This window comes from Choristoneura fumiferana, chromosome 27 (genome assembly GCF_025370935.1).
Source record: "Choristoneura fumiferana chromosome 27, NRCan_CFum_1, whole genome shotgun sequence".
Lineage (NCBI taxonomy): Eukaryota > Metazoa > Arthropoda > Insecta > Lepidoptera > Tortricidae > Choristoneura > Choristoneura fumiferana.
Window position 1 is genome coordinate 7,448,316 of NC_133498.1, and position 14,598 is coordinate 7,462,913.

At 36.3% G+C, this 14,598-nt stretch overlaps 1 protein-coding gene across 4 annotated transcripts in view; it reads right to left on the reverse strand.

Moving 5' to 3' along the window:
• Positions 1-14,598, reverse strand: part of Rbcn-3B (WD repeat-containing protein Rbcn-3B) — a 174,062-nt gene that overhangs the window by 16,734 nt on the left and 142,730 nt on the right. The gene's annotated exons all lie outside the window — the stretch shown is intronic.

A 14,598-nucleotide genomic window follows, 5' to 3' on the forward strand; every position in this document is an offset into this window, starting at 1 on the left:
CGGTTAAAACGATTATAACCGTGTAATGGAATCATAAATAAACAAACTTAACTGCCCGTGAAATATTATTACGTACAAACTATATTACATTTGTCTATGTTACTTTTCTAAAATTTGGTTTGTTGGTATATAAATATAAATAAAGTAGCCAAGTCAAGTCCTGAACTTGAATTACATCCGAAATGGAATCAATTGATTATACATGTATAACAAATTGTCTGTTTAAATTTAAAAATTTACATATCTTATGAAGTCGCTCTGAAGCGATAAGGCCACCTATTGCTTACCTTAGAAAATCTCTATGTATGTATATACTTGTGTTTTTCGTACTGCTAGCTGTGTTGGTGTGCAATAAAGAGTTATTATATTGTATTGTATTATAGCAAACTTTGTGGTCAAGAAACGAGAAATTGTTATATAAATTCGTTTTAGAATTTTGCATGTTCTTATGTTAAAATTTCAGGATTTTCTACACAGAATTCTGCACCTATAAATTTTTTATTCCACTGGATGGCAAACCAGCAAGTGGGTCTCCTGATGGTAAGAGATCACGATCGCCCATAAACATCTGCAACACTAGAGGTCGCTGCTAACCTAGAGGCCTAAGATGGGATACCTCAAGTGCCAGTAATTTCACCGGCTGTCTTACTCTCCACGCCGAAACACAACAGTGCAACCACTGCTGCTTCACGGCAGGATTAGCGAGCAAGATGGTGGCAGCAATCCGGGCGGACCTTGTACAAGGTCCTACCACCTGCAATAACCATATTATAGATCTCAATTATTTTATCGGCGAAGTCAACAACGACGTATTTAATAATTCTAACTATTCAACTTAGCCGCCATTTTTTTATGTTTTTCACTGGATCAAAATGGGCAAAGAAAAAAAAACTAGGTATGAGCTATAAAAACTAAAACATAGGACAATGCCAATGAGGGCTATCGCGTATGAATTCGCCACTAGAGGCGCTAGTGTAGCGTGAGGTCTCCGAAATGTCAAATCGCATAGTTTTTGGGTGAGCTACGCGGGTTTATTTATAATAAGAATAATTTTGTGAATATTTTGCAATATCTGAAATTAATTATGGCAAATATGCGTTCCGGGGCAATGAATGCTTGTGTTTTGAGACAGTTTTGTCTTTCGAAAACCTTTGTCCTCCCTTTTTTCCGAACAAAACGGGACTATGCAACACTGTGGCATGCTCGATATTTTTATGGTACGGTTTTAAGGTGTATTAAATATGATTTTGATCTAAACTTTGTTTTCACGCCCGTAATAACAGACTTTGAAAGCCATACTTAAAAACCTCACGCAACAGTGCGCCATCTAGTGAGACAAAAAACGATAGCCCTCATTGACCTAGTCCCAAACTAAGCAATGCTTGTATTTTCTCTGTCATATTACAAACAATAGAACAAACAAAACATTCACAACGACGGTATAACTGATGGCTTGTAATGTCTGCTATACTATGTCTTTGACCTGGCCTCGCGTGCGTATATGTGCCAAGGGCGAGCGGTAAATTCGTCATGTGCGAAATGGTTAATCACGTGTTTTACTAATTATGATTGTTGTTTGTTTATTAAATGCTTGTTAGTGCAGTGGTGGTGGGGTTTAGATCAGCATTTGGTATTTGTTAAGAATAAGAAGGGTAAAGGAGACCGGCCTATGCCATTTCCTTTTCTTTTCTGGCAACCCATATTGTAATGTTAGTGTTTCTTTTTATTATTTAAATATGAATGTATTTTTAACTGTAAAATGTATCTGTATCACTTTATTTAACTGTATTTTTTTTAATGTATGATGACCAGATGATCCCAAACGGTCCAAAAAATCAGTGAGTAATCTAAAATGATTCCATACTGCATAAAATATATTTTGCTAACACTGAAATTTGTAGTTTTTTTTTATTGGCCTGCTTCACTCCCGTATGTCTCGATCGAATTTGGAACATACACTATATTATACTATGGGCCTGTTTCACCACCTGTCCACTAACTTTAAGTGTCAGATAAAAGTAATGCCGTCTTTGTTTATTCGGACAAAACAAACAGAGACGGCATCACTAATATCCGTCACTTAAAGTTAGTGAACAAGTGGTGAAACAGGCCCTATATATAAGTTAAGTCTACATTAAACAATATTTTAATGGACGGTCCGAATCCCAGCCTTTATGCATAATTACACGGCGGTCTCACAATCGCAATTTAAACAGTTAAGGCTAACCGGTTAAGAGTTAATTAACGGTGTAATTGTTAACTGTGGAATGTAAGGTTAAGAATACTATCCACCTTATTGAAATGTAGATGTGAGATGGTAGAGTCGATAAACTATTTTTTCTAAATGCATATTGTTTATTTACAACTAAACAACTATACATAAAACATATGAAATTAACATTTAAAAAAAGAAGAAATAAAGAACTAACCTAAGATACCTTAACTTAATATACATATATACATGTTATAAAAATAAAAATTATAAAAAGGACACCCCGCCTAAAAGATCTGCCTTTGGCAGGGTTCACGTGATGAAAAACAAAAAAGAAATAAGGCGATCCTATTCTCAAAGTGGACGCGGCACGGCTCAAAATATAAATTTCGCAATAAAATGCTTACTTATATCAATGGAGATAAAACTTAGATAACTGGATAGTCCAGTGGTTAGAGAACTTGACTACGAAGCTTGACGTCCCGTTCGATCCCCGGCCGGGACAGATATTTGTATGAAAGATACGAATATTTGTTCTCGGGTCTTGGGTGTCGAGTCTTGTTGCTTTCCGTAATTTCACTCTTCTGTGGCCCGGCGGAAGACCAGTTCTGGTTTTCAACCAGCGATATGCTGAGCCGGGACCTTTTTATAGCGGCAACATTTCTTATTGTTATTATTTTTTCTAACCTGTGTAATGTGTCACTGCTGTTATAAATATATTATTTTCTTTTTTCTTTCTTTCTAAAAGATGTACTCGTATTCAAGTATGTACAGTCACCAGCATTAATATCTGCCACAGCGGAGCGTGCAAAAATATCTGACACGTCCTTCCGGCCCTAGAAATAGAGTCGTATCAGATATTTATGCACGCTTGTTGTGTCAGATATTGGTGCTGGTGACTGTACCTATCTATTTTACTATGTTTATCCGTTGCCTAGTACGGTCAACTCAGGTATAATATAAATATAACACACGCTTTACTTTGGGACTAGGTTAATTGCTGTCAAGTGTACAGTGATTTTATATGTATATTATTATGTATTTAGGATATGGTGATATTCCCAGAACTCCATTGCGCTGGAAAATTTACATTCTCATCCCGTTGGAATCGAGCAAGACACGGGCAAAAGCTAGTGTATCCCCCACGGTGATAGATAAGCATTTTCCAATCTCGAAAGCTCACGATTTAACACAAGCCACTGCCATATTAAGTGTTGCCAGCGTTTGGTATTGTATTAGGCCAGGCAACATTGAGTCGCGGCCGATTGTGCCACACGCGCGCGGCGTGATTCCTGCGCGGACGCAACTGCGCCGGCGGCGACGGCGAGCTCAGGCTGTACGCACAAACGATAATTAAAGAAATATATATTTAATCAGGCGTTATTTGTCAATTGTCCATTATTTGTTACATGTCCATATCAATGAACTATTATAAACAATTACTTTGCTCAGCCGCGACCTTATGGATAGCTATGTCTATGCAACAAATGTGTGTTCATGCAGCTCCTCTCTCTCTGTCTGTCCGCACACAAAAATCACACCAACCTAACTATCACCATCACCAAACTGCACTGAAGCGTTTCAAACTCAACCATAGTTCATCCTCAGATTGCTCGAAGTTCAGTAAAAAAACAAACATCAAAAACTGTCTTTAGCGATAGTGTCCATCTTCAAATTTAAATGAAGTCCCTCACAAACAGAAATAAAATAAAGAAAGAAATTTTTTATTTGTGACAGAACATGTAAAAAGTATTACGGTCACGAAACTTGGTGTGGAGATAGCTTGAGACCCTGAGAAGGACATAAGTAGGATAGTTTTTAGGGTTCCGTACCCAAAGGGTGCCAACGGAACCCTATCACTGAGACTCCGCTGTCTGTCTGTTTGTCTGTCCGTCTTTCTGTCACATGGCTCTATCTCTTGAATCGTAATAGTTAGACACTTGAAATTTTCAGAACGTCCACTTCACTAGATCCGCTGCACGGGGATGGGTTAATGATGCGTATCGATTGTTTCATGTCATGACAACACATTCCTTGCAACACCTCTTCGCACATGTTTGCTGAAAATGCAGGCTTACAGTACGATTACATGGAGTTAACACTTGACAGATGGGCGTGCGTTCAGTCAATTTTCAACTTTGACGTCATACAAATAAAGCCATTTTTAGTATACCGCTACCCACGTTTACAGATTATATAAAAACTATTTTATTTGTATGACCTCAAAGTTGAAAATTGACTGAAGGCACGCCGATCTGTCAAGTGTTAACTTCAAGTAATCGTACTGTAACAAAGTTCATCCGTCCATCTAGTTGGTGGACGTCCTACGCCGTGAGTAATTTAATATGTTCCAATACAATTTGTGTGGCGGCCGGTAACGCCGGCATCGTTATTTTGTTGTAAGGTCGTCTGCTGCCTCATTATCTCTGTGATCTACATATTGCTATAGCTTTGATATTTGATCGAACAATGTCTATCAGAGTGCAATTAAAAATTGGTAATTAAATCTCGTGTTTTGCTGAAGCAATAACACTTATCCTAATTATATACTTGAAATGTGCAGGCTTTTGTTTCACTTACTGCGATTCTTCTCGTATCGCGCAAAGAAAATCCGATCATATCTCACTTTATCGGTCGTTGCGTGACTCCGAATCTCTCCGATGCAAGGTGACAATCAAATATGATTATTTAAAAAAATCCTGAAAAACATTTATGTACAGTCACGAGCGTTAATTTGGGACCCACTTAGGATCGAATATCTGTCATTTTGTATGACAATTCAAAGGATTTTTTCACGAAATGAGTCCCAAATTAACGCGCACGCTCAATGCTCATGACCGTATCTTACAGTGGTGTCCAGTCATACTTGTCTATATATATATAGTCCTCCACATCGGTTTCGATGACGGCGACCCTGACTAAATATATCCATTGTATAAAATTTTGCAAAAAACACTTATAATAACAAAGAAAAACACTTATTTTCTAGCGTGCGCTCTAATATGGCTCGCTAGACCGAACTTAGTCTTGAAAACTCTATCGCAGGGTGCACAATAGAGTTGGCCTTGTGAATTGTATGTATAAGTATAGGAGGGCTTGGGTCTGTCTTTTAAAATTTGGCGTTTGAGATCGAGTGCTTGTCTAATTAAGTAAGTAAGTAAGTATCTTTACTTGTAAAATAGAATGCTACACATACAACAAATACAGTACATACAAACTAATACAAGTTTTAACTTGTACTGCGACTCCACAAACATACAAAACAACGATAGGAAAAAAATTTTTTTTTTTAGATTTAAGTACCTAGGTAGAATGAAATACTGAAATGTCTAAATTTCATTTTATGACGAAGTGTCTATTATGAGTAAACACATATCCCTAATAAAGCAGCGTTTCCACCAATAATGTGCGAGGATGTGTTGCGAGGGATGTGTTTATCACTAACCAATAGAAACGCTTCATTTACACATCCGCGTACAGCACATCTCTGGTGGAAACAGCTGAGCGGAGCGAGACGTCGTGTTCCGGCGGTTCCGGGGCACCGTGCCGCAGACGAATACGTCAGGGACCTAGTTAACACCTACCACCAGCCACCTACTTAATTTTGTTTTTGTTTATTATATGTATATTAGTCTGTAAGGTATTGAATGGGCCACGTTGCTCGAAATAAACGGTTTTATTATAACATAATAGGGTCGTTCTCGTGAGTCGTTCAAATCGCCATTCCAGGCGACGAATCGGTACAAAAAATGTTCTTTTTTCTAAACGTTGTATACAGAAAGAACGGTCTCAAAAAGATAGTAAAGGAGTCTTTTGCGTTGAAGGCCTTTACCTATTATTAAACTTACGCGGTTAAAAACATAGTGTCAAATCTCATTTCCCTCCCGTTCCAAATGACGTGCTGATAAATAGTTCGATGTATTTAAGCACTTTTAAAAAGAAAACCTTCCAATTTTTTGAAGCGATCTAATTAACTAACTATTAAGGAATAAATTTGTAAGTTTGCACAATTTTAAAACTACTTCATAATAGAAAGAATGAAGATTATGATTTTGTCCAGCGAAAACTATCATTTCCTTCCGCGATACCAAAACATTAAATAAATCCTAAGTTCTTCCCTGTGTGGCGGTAGTAAGTGCACTGCTCCCGCCCCGCACCGCTTCAGTGTGCCGCCGCATCTAGTCATTGGAGGACATGCGTTCCGCTAGCAAGAAATTCTGGATTTACGTGCACAAAAAGTACTTTGTCACAGTTTGGTCTTCATTACTTTCCAGCGTTTTATGCAATAAGTACTATTTTTATTTTTTGTTTAATTTCACATTAGAATGCTTTGTGATCACTTATTTAATGATATAAATATAAAATGTTCAAACTACATTTGGAATTTATTAATCGAGAAAAACGTCCGATATCTCATTCCTCTCCATGGCATTACCATCCTAACCCTCCAATTTTTTGCTGGATGGTAATGAGCATGTTTGGAGGGTAGTGATTGTTCGAAGTAACATTTATTTTTAAAGTTCTGGTAAAGCCTATTTTAATGAAAACTTATTTTAATTATAAAGATATGTTGTTTTATAGTTATAAAAATGTAGTATTTCTTTTTAGATGAGCATAATGGTTAACACAAAAAAGCTAACTAGGGAAGAATTTTTAGCAAAAGACAGATTCCGGATAAAACAAGAATATATAAAGATAAAAAGTGATCCAGAATTACATAGTTCAAAAAAAAAGGAAAGAAGAAGGTATATATATCCTGAGAAAAAAAAACAGAGTAAACCCTTTTTAAGGCCCCATTTATTGAAACATACTATCACAGAATCAAAAGCAGCTATCGAATACATACCTAGCAAAGGATGTTTTTAAAACTTTGGCCGTGTCGATATCTTTACCCTTGACTGTACCAGTACCCCTAGTGTAAGTTTTCGGTTACAAAATACGTCTCGATCGCGTTCGCGTTAAAATCTCAATTTATATGGAAACACGAACAGCGCCTCTAGCGGAACGTTTGCGATGTTTGTGTTTCTATAGAAATTGAGATTTTAACGCGAACGCGATCGAGACGTATTTTGTAACCGATAACTTACACTAAGGGCACAGCACTTGTGCCAGATGTGGACCGTTTAGCACAAAATCCCGCGTGCGGAATAGAAGAAGAAATGCGTGGCATACGTAAAGAATCCACTTCAGTCAGAAAAGTTCGCTATAAAGCCATGAAAGTAATCAAAAACTTAAAAGAAGAAGAAAGAAAATTACAAAAAGAAAAAGATATTTTAAGAAAGCGAACCCAAAAACTAGAGTTACAACAGAAGAACGTAACAAAAACAATAGAAGATATGTAGCGTGGAAAAAAAGTTAACGAATAAATAAAAGACATATTTTTTTTATTCGACTGGATGGCAAACGAGCAAATGGGTCCCTGATGGTAAGAGATTACCCAGGGGTATTGCAGACGCGTTGCCAACCTAGAGGCCTAAGATGGGATACCTCACGTGCCAGTAATTTCACCGGCTGTCTTACTCTCCACGCCGAAACACAACAGTGCAAGCACTGCCGCTTCACGGCAGGATTAGCGAGCAAGATGGTGGTAGCAATCCGGGCGGACCTTGCACAAGGTCCTACCACAAGCCAGAAGAAAAAGTTCAAGAAGTTAAAAAAAGCTATTAATAAATTTGATGAAACTGTTTGAAGAAAAATGCAACAAAAATATTAAGCTCTAAACAAAACAGAAAAAATATCATTTGTAGAAGAAATAATTGTAAGTGACAATTCGAGATTGAAAAGATATAAGATATCATTTTTGATCTGTTTATATACCTAGTCGTGTAAGAAAGAACCTCTAATAGAGGTAATGGTTAGTAGGTCCTTACAATAGCGGCTATTTTTGTGATTTTTTATATTATAATTAGTGAAAGAAACTTTCATTTTTAATAAAGAACTGATAAATACTATTAAAAACAAGTTTTACCTTATAAACATCACTTCACACTAATTAGCTAGTTTTTATATGTATAAATATCCCTATTACAATTAAATCATTAAAAATTATTACGGAAAATCCCATTACTTTCCATATATACTCATTACCATCTAGGCATATTTCATTAATTTTGTAATAAATCTCATTACCTTCCTAACGCACTCATTGCCATCCTGACATATTTCATTTCCATCCGAGCCTTCATTACTTTCCTTCAAAAAAATCCTAAATCATAACCTGCACAATGACGCCTTTACTCATATATTACTCTACGCGGGTATGTGAACCATTTGAAAGCATAAAATTCTCAAAAATCAACAATATTTTGAAAAATAAAAAAATGACTGAATTTGAACGACTCGCGAGAACGACCCAATAGTAGATTGTACAAAAAGGGCATAAAACGAGCCTTTTACCCGAGATGTTTAAATAGCCACCCGAGCCGGTACGGCGAGGGTGGATAGACACGTCGAGGGGAAAATGGGTTTAATGCTCGAGTTTTACACTCTGCTTTTCACTTCGATGAAATGAAATAAGTAGCAACACTGGAACAACAATTGTTCAGTAATAACTATTCTAATTATATTTTTTTAGTTTTATTGATCTATTTTGATTGATTTTTAGTTTTATATATATTAAAATTATTAAATAAAAATATGTAGAAACTTTTTTGTTTGTGGCTGTTTACACATCGCACTCCCAGACCAACACCGCATCAACTCAAAATAAAACACCATTTTAATTTAGACTTAAAATAATTACGTTGGTCTTAGGGGCTGCTTCAGCATCCATTGATTAGCGTTAACCGACGTTTAAATGTGATGCCGTCTCCGTCTATTCGAACAAAACAAATAGAGACGGCATCACAACTAACCGCCAGTTAACACTAATCAATGGATGGTGAAACAGCCCCTTAGACTAAGATTTTAGATCCAGCATAAACACGAACTTTACGAGCATGTGAAGTGAAAAAGCATTTTAATATTAAGGCCTAAGTTCAGTTTAAAACGGAACACTAACCGGTCTTTGACCAGCATCCGTAAGCATTGCCTATTGTAGTAACTTGATTGTTAAAGCGGATACATACATTGCCATGCCACAGCATTAGTGACTCAGTGTTACCATATACCATAAGCGACCAGTAACGCAGCATGAATGTGCGTATACGGATAGATCGACTGATAAAGCGTTCATACAGAATGTCTACATAATCTCAGACCAAATAAAATGTCAAGATAAATTGGGTAATTTTTCATGGGTAACGTTACTTCAATTGGCTACAATATCTTCATAATTTTTTAGGGTTCCATAGCCAAAATGGCAAAAACGGAACCCTTACCCTAACCCTTAACCCTTTCGCCATGTCGGTCTGTCTATATCCGTCCGTCCGCAGCTTGCTTTGCTTTCAGAGTCTATCAGTGCTCGAAAGCAGTAATTTTGCACGGACATATTATGATGTTGTAGCAACTATGGCGTAAAAATGTCATTTTTTTTTTCCGTCTAATCCTGTAGTGTGGGGTATTAGTATCGTTGGATAAGTCTTAAATCATTGGGAGGTTGAGAAGACGTTAAATTGCAAATTTTCATTAAAATCGACCGTACCTATAAAAAGCTAAATTATTAGTTTGAAAATTTGGAAAAAAATCATGAGGGTAGTAAATATATCAAACTTACAAGGAAAACTATAACGACTAAGTTTGCTTGACAATTATTAGCAGTTTTAAGAGTAAATAGCAGTTAAAGTTATAAAACATACTTAAACTTGGAAGATTCCGTACAAATAAGTACGGTTACGGTTGGGTACGGTCCGTACAAATAATTTCCGTACAAAAGTAAGTAGCAATGTATATACATAGCTTTATGAACTTCAAGGCTATCTTACCAGGCTGGGCCGCGCCCGATCGGTACTACAAAGATATATCTATTTTCTTCTACGAACTAACAAAGCGTTGCGAAAGGTGTTAATTTAATCATAGCTCAGAACAAAGGAATAATAATTGATTTGTAATACGGTTTCTTGGTACGGGGCATAATTCCAGACTGTAGCATTAAATTATTTTAACTTTTAAAACAAAGAAAATACATTTATTTAACGTCATAAAACATCACAATACAATACAATACAATGACTCTTTATTGGCAGTAGTGGTTGCTAACCTAAAGCGACCGGTTGCCAAAAACAAAAAAGTTGAAGTTGACTCTATATTGAACATCAACACAAAGTACCTAAGCAGTACAGTAAACACGAGTATACAGACTGTAACATTTATTTACTGACCCATCAGTATGGGAAAGTCTGAAACTATAAGACATACGAAGATCTCTCATAGGAACCATATGTAATCGATTTTATTAACAAGAAAAACTGCAGTCATACATTTAATAAAATGTATACCTAGGTACCTACTCAGTTCGGGAATCGAACCCAGTCATTTTGAAAAATAAAACTTACGTTATTTCTATTTGGATATCGGTAGTGTAGGTCATAAACAATAAATGTCACTATGAAACACGATATCTACAATGAATCCTGAAAACAGATCTTCGTATGTATTAATTATAGTTTTAACTTTCCCATACTGACCGATCTAAATGTTACACCCTGTATAGAGTTTCCAGGGTAAGCAATAGGCCTCACAATCACAGAATAAAAGCAAAATCATTATTAGACATACAAGATGCTAAATAGGACCCTAGTCAGCATAATGCCCCGGTTGTCGCTGATTTTCAGTTAGGACCTTAGCTAAAACTAACAAGTGATAGCACTCATGCCAACAACACATGAAAATTAAAACTAAAATAAAAGTTAAAAACAAAAAATAAAAATCACTTAGATATTATTAAATTGTGTAAGTATGGCAACCCCAACTTAAACAGTTGAATTGTTTGAAGTCAACGCCAAAGGTATAATTTGCAAATACGATTAACGCTATGCAATACGGTATTTGACAACTCCTGATTTTGCCATATCTTAATATTATTATGAAAAAATATAGGTATACAGATAGTGTTTAGCGAAAAGAAAATTTAATTCGGTTGAAAATTGGATTTATAGTGATTTTTGAAAAATCTATATATCTGTCTCTTTCTAAAACGGTTTTCTCTATGCAGCAAGTATGGCGGTACTGGCGTGTGACGTACACATGCCAGTATGTCTTTCTCTGTCTAATCTTGAATTTCAAACCTTTATAACTTTGTTATTTGTAAAGGTAGCTTAAAAATTGTTTTTCTATTCGATAAAAGGCATTGTGTAGTTTTAATTTATAAAACATATACAAAATAGTCAAATACCGTATTATAGACACAGTTCGAATAATATGTAAGTTGAAGTGGCAATGGGCGGCCCACATCGCTTGAAGAACGGATAACCGTTGGCGAGAAAGGTTCTCGAGTGGCGACCACGAACCGGAAGGCGGGGCGTTGGCCTTCCACTAGGTGGACCGACATCGCGACAGTTGCAGACAACCGGTGAATGCAGGTGGCGACTTGGCAGGGAGGCATTTGTTTAGCAATGGATATCTTACTTACTGATGGATGGATGGACTGGATGGATGACTTAGTTTAAGTTTATGACATTAAATTTTGTTTTTTTTTTGCTGTCTGTACTTTCCGCTGACTGCACTTGTATTGTCATCTAAAATACATATACGTAAATTAAAAAAAAAACCGTAATACGTATTGTTATTCTTTGAAGAGACCTCTGTTACAGTGGACTTTTTCCACCTGATGAGGTGTTTTAATAATTTCAGATTATTTCTAAATAACATTTTACAGGTTCGTTTAACCAAACAATCGGATCAATATTGAGAGACCAGTATCCGTCTAAACAAAAAGTAAAACGAAAAATAATTTCGTGACTGGTTGTAATCTCGAGCTTTTATCCCGACCCCTTGCGAATATGAGGATAGATAGTAACCTATGTGTACCTACCATATCAAAATTCGGTTTCGATTGCAAAGTAGTTTAGGTCGGACCTTAAAACGCAACATACAAGGATTTTCGGCCTAGGCCGTTCCGTTATAGTAGGTATAACACATTAAACCTACACCAGCGGACCGGTACAGTTCGCTCTGACAGCTGACGTAATAAGCGACAAGTAAAACGGGCGGATAGGGCAAGGTGACAATCTGGTATTTGCTGTCGAGATCCGGCGGGGCAAGTGACCGGTAATGTCTTTAGGGGGCAGAAAGTAGGGGATTATATTATCGATAAGAAAATATGAGTTATCTTAAATCTGGTAATAGGCTAGAGTCCATCATTCTTATTAGTCCATCACATAGATACATACATACATAAAATCACGCCTCTTTCCCAACAGGGTAGGCAGAGACTACGTCCTTCCACTTGCTACGATCCTGGCATACAACTCTCGCTTCAAAGTCAAAGTCAAAGTCAAAATATCTTAATTCAATTTAGGCTTTAACAAGCACTTGTGAATGTCAAAAACATCTACCACCGGTTCGGAAAAACCTCTGTTGAGAAGAATCTGGCAAGAAATATATATTTTTTCCTCTACATTCATCAAGAAAATATTGGTCAAGTATTTTTTTATTTTGTCATTAAACAAAACAATGATGAAGATCCGCTTCCTGGGTTAAAAAAATAGTGTTCTAACAACTTCACCCGTTAGATTATCATTTTAAGAATATATTGACGTTTTTTTTTCTTTTGAAAGTCAAATTAAAAATGACAAAGTTGAAGCGCGTTAAAGTTCGGGAGTGGGGGCGTGACGTCACTACTTATTAAAAAGTGTACGTAGGTGTGACATCACACGGAACTTTAACCAGCTATATGTGAATGAACACAATAAAATAAAATAATTTCTTTGCTCACACAACCGTACACCATGCTACCAGATGAATCATGCTCTGAAGATGAGCTATGGTTGAGTTCGAAACGCGTCAGTGTAGTGTGGAAGTGATAGATGGGTTTGGGCGATTTGTGTGTGTTCTCACAGTGTGGAGGTGGAGGAACTGCATGAACACGCATATCTTGCATAAACTTAGCTACCATAAGGTCGCGGGTGAGCAAAGAAATTCTTTTAATTCATAATTTATTTTTAATTGACAAAAGAAAAAATGCGTGTCAGATTTTTTTTTTAATATATCTTACCGACTGAATTTTGTTTCAAAAAGAATTTTAAGTACATTTCACTGGTGAGAATAAAAATCTTTGGAAGATACTATCCAACATAAAACGTCGATATTTTGGACGTCCCTATATCGATAAACCTAACCTTGTACTTAAGGAAAGTTGTCAGGCGGCCAGGCGACTCTCGATAACTATAATCGAGTTAATGCACGCACTGTGACGCATTATCGGATCTAGATTTAATACCTGTGCGGTGAACATGATGGAGGAAATATCAACGGTTATTGTAAGCCTTAACTGAAAATATTGTCAATACGCCCGGGTCACAAGATCTTCGTAATTTTCTTGATGCTAAGGTCTCTTACTCACTGAACCGTATGAACCGTATCATGCCATGACTGTAATAGGAACGTTTCAGGAACGGAATGTCAAGCGCATAAGTACTTGACACGCGACGGCGACGGTTGTTAGGAAACGTTTAGGAGTTTATGTCAATCCAATTTATAAAAATGGTAAACAAAGACGCCATTAACCCGACCACAGACGTTTAACGATGTGAAATCCTAGAACCTAGAGCAAAATAATTAATCTGTTCAGTAAATCGATTAATTTAATCATTGAAAAGATCAAAGTATTTTTGTCTATTTTATTATTTACAATACTTGATTTAATTGCAAAGACTGTTTATTCAATTATTAAAAGCAGTAACATTTTTTATTATTATTCAATCGAGTAATAATCTTTCCACCATCTCTACGCTAGTCTATGCTACTACAGATTATACATGAGTTTCATTCAAGAAATAACGTCAGATTTTGACGAAGAATTTTCAAATGAAAATTAAATAATTTAATCAAGTGTCTATATTATTTCATATATTTAACCTAGTGTATCGTATCCTCATTTCAGATAGTAACTGGTAGTTATCCCACCGAAAACTGGCAGATTATCAAACAAGTCGTCCACCTACCCTCCGTGTCTCTGTCAACCTCGACACTGGCAGAATCATCAAAAAATTGATGGAGCCACTTTCCTAAATTTGAATTGAATTGAAATCAAGTGAATTTTTGTGAATAAAGTGATTAGACGTCTAGTTAAAAGACACGAATTATAGATAAATGTGTTATTCATTCGACCCAGTGGGTGTTTTATACAAGAATTTTGATGAAATCGGTTTGTTTACACTTTCCATAAATTGGATTGACATAACGTAACTTAAGTGCGCTTAGTGTCATACTTTTCAATACAAATATTCTATTTTAGCCTGACACGTTGCTGTTACGGTCATGGTATGGTACCGTGTAATGGGTAGAAA